At 36.1% G+C, this 10,568-nt stretch overlaps 1 long non-coding RNA gene across 1 annotated transcript; it reads right to left on the bottom strand.

Annotated features, from left to right (window-relative positions):
* Positions 1 to 690: 690 nt before the first annotated feature.
* Positions 691 to 10,317, bottom strand: LOC149919158 (uncharacterized). The gene is made up of 3 exons (XR_016464479.1): positions 10,209 to 10,317; positions 8,663 to 8,787; positions 691 to 927 (listed from the first exon to the last, which is right to left on the bottom strand). It is a non-coding gene; the product is annotated as an uncharacterized LOC149919158 (long non-coding RNA).
* Between the last annotated feature and the right edge of the window lie 251 nt (positions 10,318 to 10,568).

Here is a 10,568-nt window from a genome sequence, read left to right as displayed (position 1 = left end):
AGTTCATAATAAAAAAATTCTGAAAAAAAGTATAAGGAAAAAAACGCGCATGCTGTGTGACAATGAAGATGCAATCTTAAAAATAAACTTTACACCTGATGTTTACTTAAAACATTTAAAAAAAATAAAAGAATAGGGACAATTTTGGGATTCCCCAAAAATCACACTAAAAGCAGCCAGAATAGCAAAGGCTTGTTCCTGACATTTTTAGTGCAAAACCATCTAGATGCACAGAAAAATAAGCATTCAGAAAAGATGTGAAATTGAAAAGGAAAAGCAAAGCCCCCAGAAAGTAAAGTAAAGTATTCTGGAAGAAAGAAGGGAAAACTGGCATTAGGGTCAGAGAGAGCTGAAGATTATATGAGGCACATGAAATTTTATTCTCTAAGAAAGCAAACAGAAAACCAATCTAAGAGCAAGTGCAGTTTTCCTTGTTGGATATGCAAAATGTTGGAGAAAAATGTTCATGAGAGAAAAAGCAATTTTCCAATTATGTATAAACATGTAATTAAGAAAGGACAATGGATTAAGTTACAAGAACAAAGAATAGTATAGGAAGCAAAAACCAACATGCTGAAGAATAAAATAAATATACTTTGAATACTCTTACCATGTTAACAAAAGCGCAAACAGGGAAAAAAACTTGATATAAGCATGACTCCAAAGCATATTCTTCTTACCTTGGGCCGCCTCTTCTGTATGAAAATCAGGGATAGCATGTTTAGACCAAAGTTCCGTAGATACTGCTAATGCTGATGGAAGGTCATTATCTAAAATTTCAGTAGGAAACAATTCAGCCATTTCTGTTTTCTTACTTTGGGGGATAGTGGGTAAACAGGTGATATTGTTTATTCCATCAACGCAAAGAAACCCACTGGAGCAGGATTGTATAAGGCAATCATTGTAATTAAGCTCACAGCTTCGTCCCTGAAAGAGAATTTTTAAAAAGCCATTTTTGAAGTCAATTTGCATTTCATAGTCATGCTAGTTCAAATTATTGCTTTCTTTTGATTCTAAAGTGTTGTTTGCTTATATTAAAATGGTCACATTTTCAAAAGCAAATCTAATCAACTGGAAAATATTGCTCAAGTAATTTAATAGCATAGTTGTATATTTAAATTTTTAGCTAAATGGTATTTTTTATTCCCACTCAGTACTACAAATAATTAATAAAAGTTGTTTCCCCACAAATGTGTATTTTTAAAGTATCAAAGATACTGGTCTTGCTAACTAAAACAATCACAGAATCACAGTTTTGTAGGGGTTGGAAGGGACCTCCAGAGATCATCGAGTCCAACCCCCCTGCCAAAGCAGGTTCCCTACACCAAGTCACACAAGTAGGCGTCCAGGCGGGTCTTGAATATCTCCAGAGAAGGAGACTCCACAACCTCCCTGGGCAGCCTGTTCCAGTGCTCCGTCACCTCACCGTAAAGAAGTTCTTGCGCACATTGGTGCGGAACTTCCTATGCTCCAGTTTTCGGCCGTTTCCCCTTGTCCTGTCTCCACATACCGCTGAAATAATCATCTTTATATAAAGGTGCAACCTCAATTCAAGAAGTTAGTATGTAGTTATGCAGAGAACTGTACTGCCTTAGTTGTCTGAAAACCTACAGATTGCTGATTGTCAAGTTAAAGATATGTTTTCTTTTGTATTTCATTATTTCTTGCCAGTTAACAAATCTTCATACAGCATATTTTAATATATTTGGTTTGTAGTTTACTCTTTGAAAAATAAAGGTGTAGCAGCAGTTTTAAATTGGAGCTTTAATTTTTAACAAGGCTAACAATTCATGGGAAGTCTGAAATATCCTTTCTAATAATACATTAAAAATTTCATAATCAGTATTCTGTAATAAAGGGAGGAAATTATACATTTCTTTCACAGGAATAATTATGTGAATTAAATGCACTCTTGAGGTGTGAAGTAAGTATACACTGAATCCAGCCTATGTTCATTTTATCTTCACTTCTGCTATAATGAACTAGTGGGTACATGATGAGAGAGCTAACTTTGCTAACCTAAACAGAACTCCTGCATTTGAGTAGGTAATTAAAATACGCATAACTTCATCCCTGAAAGGCAAGCATCTCTGATGTTATATAATCTGACACATAACCAACCCTGTATGCTACATTTTCCGATAATCGATGGCAGTTATGGTTGGGTTTGACAATAATTTTATCATTATCATTTCTAGCTACATTAAAGAATAATAGAATCACTAAAGTTGGAAAGGACCTCTAAGATCATCAAAGTCCGTCCATCAACCCAAGACCACCATGCCCACTAACCATATCTTTAAGTGCCACATCTGCACATTGCTTCAACATCTCCAGGGATGGTGATTCCTCCACCTCCATAAGCATCCTGTTCCAATGCTTGGCCACTCCTTCAGAGAAAAATTTTTTCCTAATATCCAATCTGAACCTCCCCTGGTGCAACTTGAGGCCATTACATTGAGGCATAAGGGAAGAAAACTTCGAAGAAAGAATCATGCCATCGGCCAGCAGAACAGAGACAGCAGCAACCTTCCTCCCATAAGTGGGGGGAGGAGGGGGGGAAGAGGAAGAGTCTTACTAAAGTCTTACGTCTTCTGCTGCCTCTTCTCTGCTGCATTAAACAACTGTTGACAGAGAGAGCCTTGGGGCCAGCAATGTCAATAAACGTCAGAAAGCACCAAACCACTGGTGGTTAGATATAAAAAGTATCCTTCCAACCATCTTTTGGATGCAATTCCTATTTTCAAAATGGTGAATGCCAGCTAGGGGAAGATTTTACCCCTTTTTGAAATAAAGGAGTAAGCCTGATCTCCTCAGAACTTCTGCTCTGCCGTCTGAGTTTCCTACCTTCACTTAATAGATGTCATAAGAAGCCTGGAAAATCATGACAAGCTGAAAACAGAATTTTTTAGAAGTTGGAGCAATATATAAAATATTTTGTATTTCTACAGTTTACTTTGCACTCTCTAGAACACTAGCAAAAGAGGTGAAAAACCATCATACTTGCAACCGCAAAAAACAAAAAACAAAAAACTGTGAAACTGCCTAACTAGCATCACAAATGTTTTGATGATGAAGTATTATTATGTTAGCCTCAGAAATTAGATTCTCAGCCACAGTGATGCATTGATAAATATGCTCTTTGAATATAAACTGCTGAAGCCTGATATCCTGTGAAGCATGTGCACCATGTTTAAAATCTAAGAGATATAAGTTCCAATTGAAGCTTCTCCCAGAATTGGGGCATATCTAAAATCCAAGCGGCATTCAATAAGCATGTGTTGATTGAACACTTTCCCTCACGTAAGATGGATATGAGTTTTCTCTTGTCTATCTGGTCTGATTTCTTTCAAAGAGCTTGAAACATTTCTGAGATTTCTATCAACATTTGTTTACGAAAAGAGGAAAAAACAGGGCACACAAAAGGCAGGAATGGGGACTCTGAAATTCACATTTTTTAGAAGCCACGTCAGCTCAATGCTTGAAAGTTTTAGTAGAATGTTTTGGACTGATTTAGATACATCCATGTTTGTTTCAGTCAAGTACTTGATTTATTTTCGCAGGTAGGTGAGCTAACTGGTAAGTTCATAGCATTTTTATAAAATCTCTGGCTATATTAGTCTTTTAAAACATGAAAGAACAGCAGGCCAATTTATATCTTAGACATATGTATAAAAATATTTCTTCCTCACTCTATTCTAATTCCATACATAGTGCAAATGATGAGTTCGTTATATGAATAAGATTTCTGCCTAATAATCTTTCTTACTGCTGTAAAACTTACACTTCATTCTGACTTTCATTTTGACAAATTAGTGTATTTTTATTACTACAACATGCAATAGTGAGCAGTATTTTATTATGATTTTATGACTTGTGAAAATGAAGCAGATGTGCATAAACTCCACTGTGCATGAAGGGTATACTGAATTGACACAGACAAATTTGATAGCATTGAAAGTGACTGTAAAATGCTTTAGTTAAACAATTTCCAGGAAGGAAAATGCTGCAGATTTATATTTAAAAGTAGGTATGCTTCCATAGATCTTTCCATTTAAAAAGTAAATATTTTTTCCATACACCACTGATTATGTTCTTATTCCCAAACTTTCCGAGAAAATTCACGATCCATACGTTATGATACATACTTCAGATAACACTGCATATATAAACTACAGAAGATGTATTTAACACACACTTTAGCTGGAATTGAATAATGACTCCTTTGGGAATTCCACTGTTTCTACTTCATATTGACTCATAGTTAGGAACCAGAATCTACTGGGGGCCTACCAAATATCCATACTGAGATGTTTAGACCCCGAGTGTCTTTGGTTTTCAAACTGAAGATAAGCATGTTGCACCTTTTACTATTTTTCCATTTCTCTATTGTGCAATTGAGAACTGCACAATTCCCAAAGCATAGTGGAATCGATGGACTGAAGATGGAAGAGTGGTTAATGGAATAAAAGTAAAGAAATCTTAAATTTCAGCTACCTTAGAAATTTGTAACTTCTTTCTTCTTTACAGGTTTGTTCATACTATATAGGTAATGCCCAAGCTAAATACTAACAGAACAATGATCTCCAGGACTCAGACTAAATATCTATCTAGTCCCACCTTCAGCAATCTAATAAAGACTATATGAGGAAAAATACATGAAGAAAACAAGCAGATTTTGTATTTGATAAAGCCAAAAAAAGCCGTTGCATTTTCTAGCAATGAGTAATTCAGAGAATCCCTAAGCCAGGGTAACATTTAGAAGAGTAATTTAAATAAAGATGGACCTATCCTTGTTTTTTGACTTATTTCTACTTTTTTTTTTTTCTCTACAGTGCAATGAAACATGGACTTGTACCAATGCATTTTGCGTTAAGTGAAAAAATAATTTCTACAGATTTTAAACTTGTTCTCTGATAGTTTTATTTGGCATTCAGATTTTTGGAGAGAAATGCTAACTAAATAGCATAATGATCTTCTCCATTACAGTTGTTTGGGTAGGAGAAGTATAAATACTTCATGAATGAGATGAGATTATTTTTGTATGAAGATCTGAGTATTTTTTAAATAAAAATACAGTATTTCTCAAATTATATATTCTCCATCCTGACCTTGTTTTCAGTGCCAACCTGCTTTTGAAGACAATCACAACAGAAGTTGCTATGAATTGCAGGGAAGTATCAACTATCTCCATTGTACTATGCAAAAAAGCTCCCTATGAAATTCATATTCCTTCTTTCACTAGATCATTGGTAAATTTAGTCAGACTATATGCCCTAGTACATGATTTACGGCAAAATACAAGTTTTACAAAATTACAGATAGTCAGTCACTGCAAAAGGGAGAAATTCCTGGTGACTGGAAGAATGCATATGACTCTCCTATCTTCAAGATTGGCAAGAAGGAACATCAGGAATTACAGGCCAGTCAGCCTCACCACAGTTTTGGGGCAGCTGATGTTCTGACTACTCCTAGAAACCATTTACAGAGGCAAGTGTCCATGCTTATAGCAGGGGGGTTGGAACTAGATCATCTTAAAGGTCCCTACCAACCCAAATCATTCTATGATTCTATGATTTTATGATTTCTGGGCAGAGAAAGGACAAACACGAGCATGATTAGAAACAGTCAACAATGAGCTATGAAGAGGAAATTTGTGCTTTTACCAATGTGATAGCTTTCTATGACAAGACGACTGGCTTTGCAGATGAGAGGAGAGCAGTGAATGTTTTCTATTTCAAAGTTAGTAAAGCTTTTAGCACTTTCTCCCATTATATTCTCACAGATGAGCTGGTAAAAAAGGGATTAAAAGAATCGATGGCAAAATTGACTAAAAGCTGACTAAACTATCAGGCTGAAAGGCCTCTTACTAGGAATCAGCAGTGCAAAGTTGAGCTGGAGGCCAGTCCCTAGCATTGTACCCTGGAGGCTAGTATCACCCTAGAGGTGATACCAAGCTCTCCATCAACAGATGATGGGACAAAGTGAACCCATGGCAAGTTTCCATGTGAAATCAAGGAGGAATGGTTGATAAGTCAAATGAGTCTACTACTATTACATGGACCTCAAGAGGCTGAGGAAATATGATGGCAAGATCTTAGGAAACTCAAGAATGAGAAATGCAAAGCTCTGCACCTGGGATAGAAAAGCTCCATCCACCAGTATGTGCTGGAGGCTTACACACTAGAAAGCAACTTCTGTCTTGGTGGATGACAAAATTGAACATGGGCCAACAATAAGTACCTCTATCAAAGAAGATCAACAACAATGGCAGCACTGAGTGAGGCAAACATTGCCAATAAGTAAAGAATTGATGCCCTCCCTCTACTCAGTAATGGTGAGGCCACACCTAGAGTACAGAGTCCACTTTTGGGCTTCCCAGTACAAGAGAGATATGAAGTTACTGGAGAGAGGCAAGCAGAGAGCCAAAAGAGATCATTAAAAGTTGGAACATCTTCCATATAGCAGAGGCTGAGAGAACTGAGGTTTGTTCAGCCTGGAAAACAGAATGCTCATGGTTGGGGATCACATCAGTGTTTACTGAATATATTATTTATTACTGAGGCTCTAATCAATCTGTGACTAATATTTCTGCAATCTGCTTCTGTATCCTCTTCCATACCACCCACTGGCTTAGTTCCCTCAGCTCAAGGTCAGCTATGGTATGGTGCAGTTGTGAAACTTCGGATTGGAAAGCTGTGAAAAGAGCTAAAATGTGAGAAAAGACATGTGAGATGTCTCACTTTCATGAGCTCAGAAGTTTCATTTACACTCAGATACTTGTCACTGACCCTTAATCTAAGCATAAAAGAAAATTGTAGCTTACTATGAAGGTAAAGTCTACTATAGCAAGCCTAGAACTTAGTTGATCACGGCCTTGCCATGCTACGTTCACATCCTGGCTTAACCTCAGGTTTGCCTTATGATCATGCTCAGCCCTTTGACTTTCTGGATGAACATGGTTACCACCATCACTGCACTTACTCCGCTTTCCTTGTTCAGGTACTGTGGGACTCCAATCCTTGTCTGTAAGGACATAGCCCACACTTACTTCTCTGCTCCTTGGCTTCAGGTTTGCCTTATCTTATGGAGAAGCCCAATCAACACTTGTACTCTTAGACATGTACTGGGATATTCAGCTACAATGGAAGAGAATGTGCATAAGGGACAGAGACGAATACAATGCCTAAGAAGACCTAAGAAGAACTGAGGATTGACAGAAGTTTTTCCACCTTTTAGAATTATTTTTTTTAATGCTCTACTGTATAGTTTGTTTTTCCCTCACTGACTGTAAACAAATTTTTGCTTTGGGAGAAAGCTCTACAACTTTCTTAAGTCTGAAAATTTACTTTTATTTCTTTCTTGATTTGTTTGCACAGAATTTGTGAAGGTAAATAGGCATCCTATTCACAGCAATTTTCTCCTTCTGTTTTACAGTCTTCAATACAGCAATCAAATAATTAATAGATATTAAAATTAGCATAATTCATAGAATCATAGAATCATAGAATGGCCTGGATTGAAAAGAACCACCAAAAGATTACCTAGTTTCAACTCCCTGCTACGTGCATCGTCACCAAACACCAGATCAGGCTGCCCAGAGACACATCCAGCCTGGCCTTGAATGTCTCCAGGGACCGGGCATCCACAACTTCCTTGGGCAAACTCTACTAGTGTGTCACCACCCTCTGAGTGAAAAACTTCCTCCTCATATCTAACCTAAACCTCTCCTGTCTCAGTTGAAACTATTACTATCCACCCTTGTAAACCAGCCATTTCCTTTCCTGTTCATATGTTCCTTTCAAGTATTGGAAGGCCACAATGAGGTCTCCTTGGAGCTTTCTCTTTTCCAGGCTAAGCAAGCCCAGTTACCTCAACCTTTCTTCATAGGAGAGGTGCTCCAGCCCTCTGATCATCCTTAGTGTCATAATTTATAAAGAAAATCAATTAACAGTATCAAGGTTAGAGTTGTAGAGGTAAAAAAAACTTAGATTTTTTTTAGGTAAAAGATCATATACTCCTTACTGTCCTTGTTACTAACCCAAAAATATTAAATGATACTAATAAGTCAAAATTGAAGTGTAATAAGGTGAATTACAAGCTCAAATTGTAGATATCTACTGCACATCTCCAACAGCATTAAGAAAAAGCATAAAGTGGTGGAGGCAGAGTGAAAATGTCAATCTTAGATAAATAACATAACGCATTAAACCATCATCAAAGGATTCTTTTTATATGTTAAATAGAGAAAATAAAACACGGGACAAAAGCCCACAGGGGTAAGCATTCAAAGAAATTGTTTGATTTACTTTCAGGGAACTCATTTTCAAAACATGAATCTATATGACAGTCTGAAATATGACTAATCTTAATACATATGTAAAAATATTAATGTACTTTGATGACTGATAAAGCCACTACATACAATCAGTCTTTTTTACTTTTTGTGAATATGGTTCTCTGTGGTATATGGTTCTCTGGAATATTACAGTTAATAAAATGAGTAAATAAAATAAAGAAAGAAGTTACAAAAATACTGGATTTTTCTGCAAGGCCAGGTTTTATCTAAGTGAGGATAAAGTGGAAAGGGATTACATACAGCATTTTTTGTGCAACAACAAATAGGTTAAGTAAAGGAGAAGAAAGAATGTCAGCAGCTCACCACAAATCCTGGCTTGCAAAAACAGGAATAACCAAAACTGGGGTCACTCTGAACACAGATGCCATGTATGCAGGGGTTGGATATGCATTCATCAACATCTAACTCGCAATGTAAGCCTTCCCATCCTGTCAAGAAAAAGATGCAAATAAAAGAACACTAAAATCTAGAACCACCAATCAAACAATAAAGCTATGAGTAACTATAATTAATCCTCACATCTATTTATACAGTACATGGGAGATTAGTGCAATGAACTATCTTTGAACTGTTGTTTCCCCAGTAGGAAAAAAAAAAAAAAAAGCAGTAAGAAGTCAGAACCCAAACAATACAGATGTTACAATCATACTCTACTGAAAGTCTCCTGGGGAAATGAGTATTTGCTGATTCTTATTTCCATAGAGACATAGGTAAGCGCATGAATAAAACTTGGATATACTCTTGCTTAACTGAATTAACTGACTTCACAGGTTTCCCTTCACCTACAGAATTATCTGTATTGTTAGCTCTCTTGTGTCTAAAAATAGTCAAGCATAAAATGTTCCCCGAAAGTTCTAATCTCTTAATCTCTTTTCAGTTCTGCAGAGTGCAACCCAAGCCCCTCCTTCCACCCCCCCCCCGAAATTTAAACTGAAAGTGTACGGAAATACCTATTTTAAATTTTGATCTTTCTAACCTGCTAAATTTGTGCATAATCATCATACTGTGGGAAGAAAAGTGGAGGTGTAGACAGATTACAGCAGTCAACACCACAAAAAAGAAAGGAAAATGTTTAAGAGAGAAACTGCATTGCATAGAAACAGAAGTTACAGCCCTCAGTTGGTAAGCAATTTTTAAAAGTCTATATTCAAATATACTTGCATAATCAGTAGCTTAAAAAAAAAAAAAAGGAGAAATATATTTTGAATTTGTTAATTTATTGTGTTTGAAGCACAGTAATGATAAAAAAAAAAAATACAACTTCTTAGCTTTTAAGCGGAAATTTGTGAAAAAACGTGTATACTACCAAAGACAGGTGATGACTAAGACTTTGAAGATCAGAAGGGACTGTTATGATCATGAATTCTGGCCCTCTATATGTCACAGACCAGAAATTTTTCACTCAGTGGTTCATATATTAAGAGTACAGCATCTTTACAGATTACTGTCTCTCAGACATAAAAAAAAAAAAAAAATTTAAATAATAAATAAATAAATAAATAAAAAGTTTCATCTAGGTGTAAGTTTATTCCTAGAAGTAATGTAGTCCTAGTAAGCCAAAGATATCTTGGCTTATAAATGAGATAGAGAATAGTCCTGAAAAGATTAAATCTGAGACTGCAGGACAGTGTGGGCTTACTGTGACATTTGCTAATACCCCTATACCTTCCTAGGGTGAAATAGCTGTTTAATTTGATCTATGGAAGCACTATAAAACAGCTGTATTCCACCCAGCAGATCTAAGCATGACAATGTGTGGAATAAGAATAAGAATACTGTAGTCAAAATTTTAAAAAATTTTCATCAGTCAGATGAAATTTTAATCACTGTCCTGTCAAATGTCAGTTACCTTTTTGACACTGACAAGTGTACCCATTGACAAGATCTTCACAGGTTGAACCATGTAGACAGGGTGATGAATTACACTCATTAACTTCTATTTCACAAAACTGTCCAGAAAATCCAGCAAGACACCTGAAGAAAACAACATTACAAGTGTTATACTATGCATAATCAATTGTATAAAATATATTTATGCGAAAACATTTAATATAATCCATGCACATTAACAAAATACAATGTCATGTATTCCTTTCCATTTAAAAGGGCATTTTACTGAAAACCATGGAGATGGATTTATGATGTCAAAAATCATCCACAAATTTCGTATTTGAACCGTGGTATCTGGATGATGATCAAACCTAACAAT

This window comes from Phasianus colchicus, chromosome 2 (assembly GCF_987193195.1).
Source record: "Phasianus colchicus chromosome 2, bPhaCol1.hap1.1, whole genome shotgun sequence".
Classification (NCBI taxonomy): Eukaryota; Metazoa; Chordata; class Aves; order Galliformes; family Phasianidae; genus Phasianus; species Phasianus colchicus.
The sequence above is the reverse complement of the archived record's forward strand: the minus strand, read 5'-3'. Positions and strand labels throughout refer to the sequence as shown.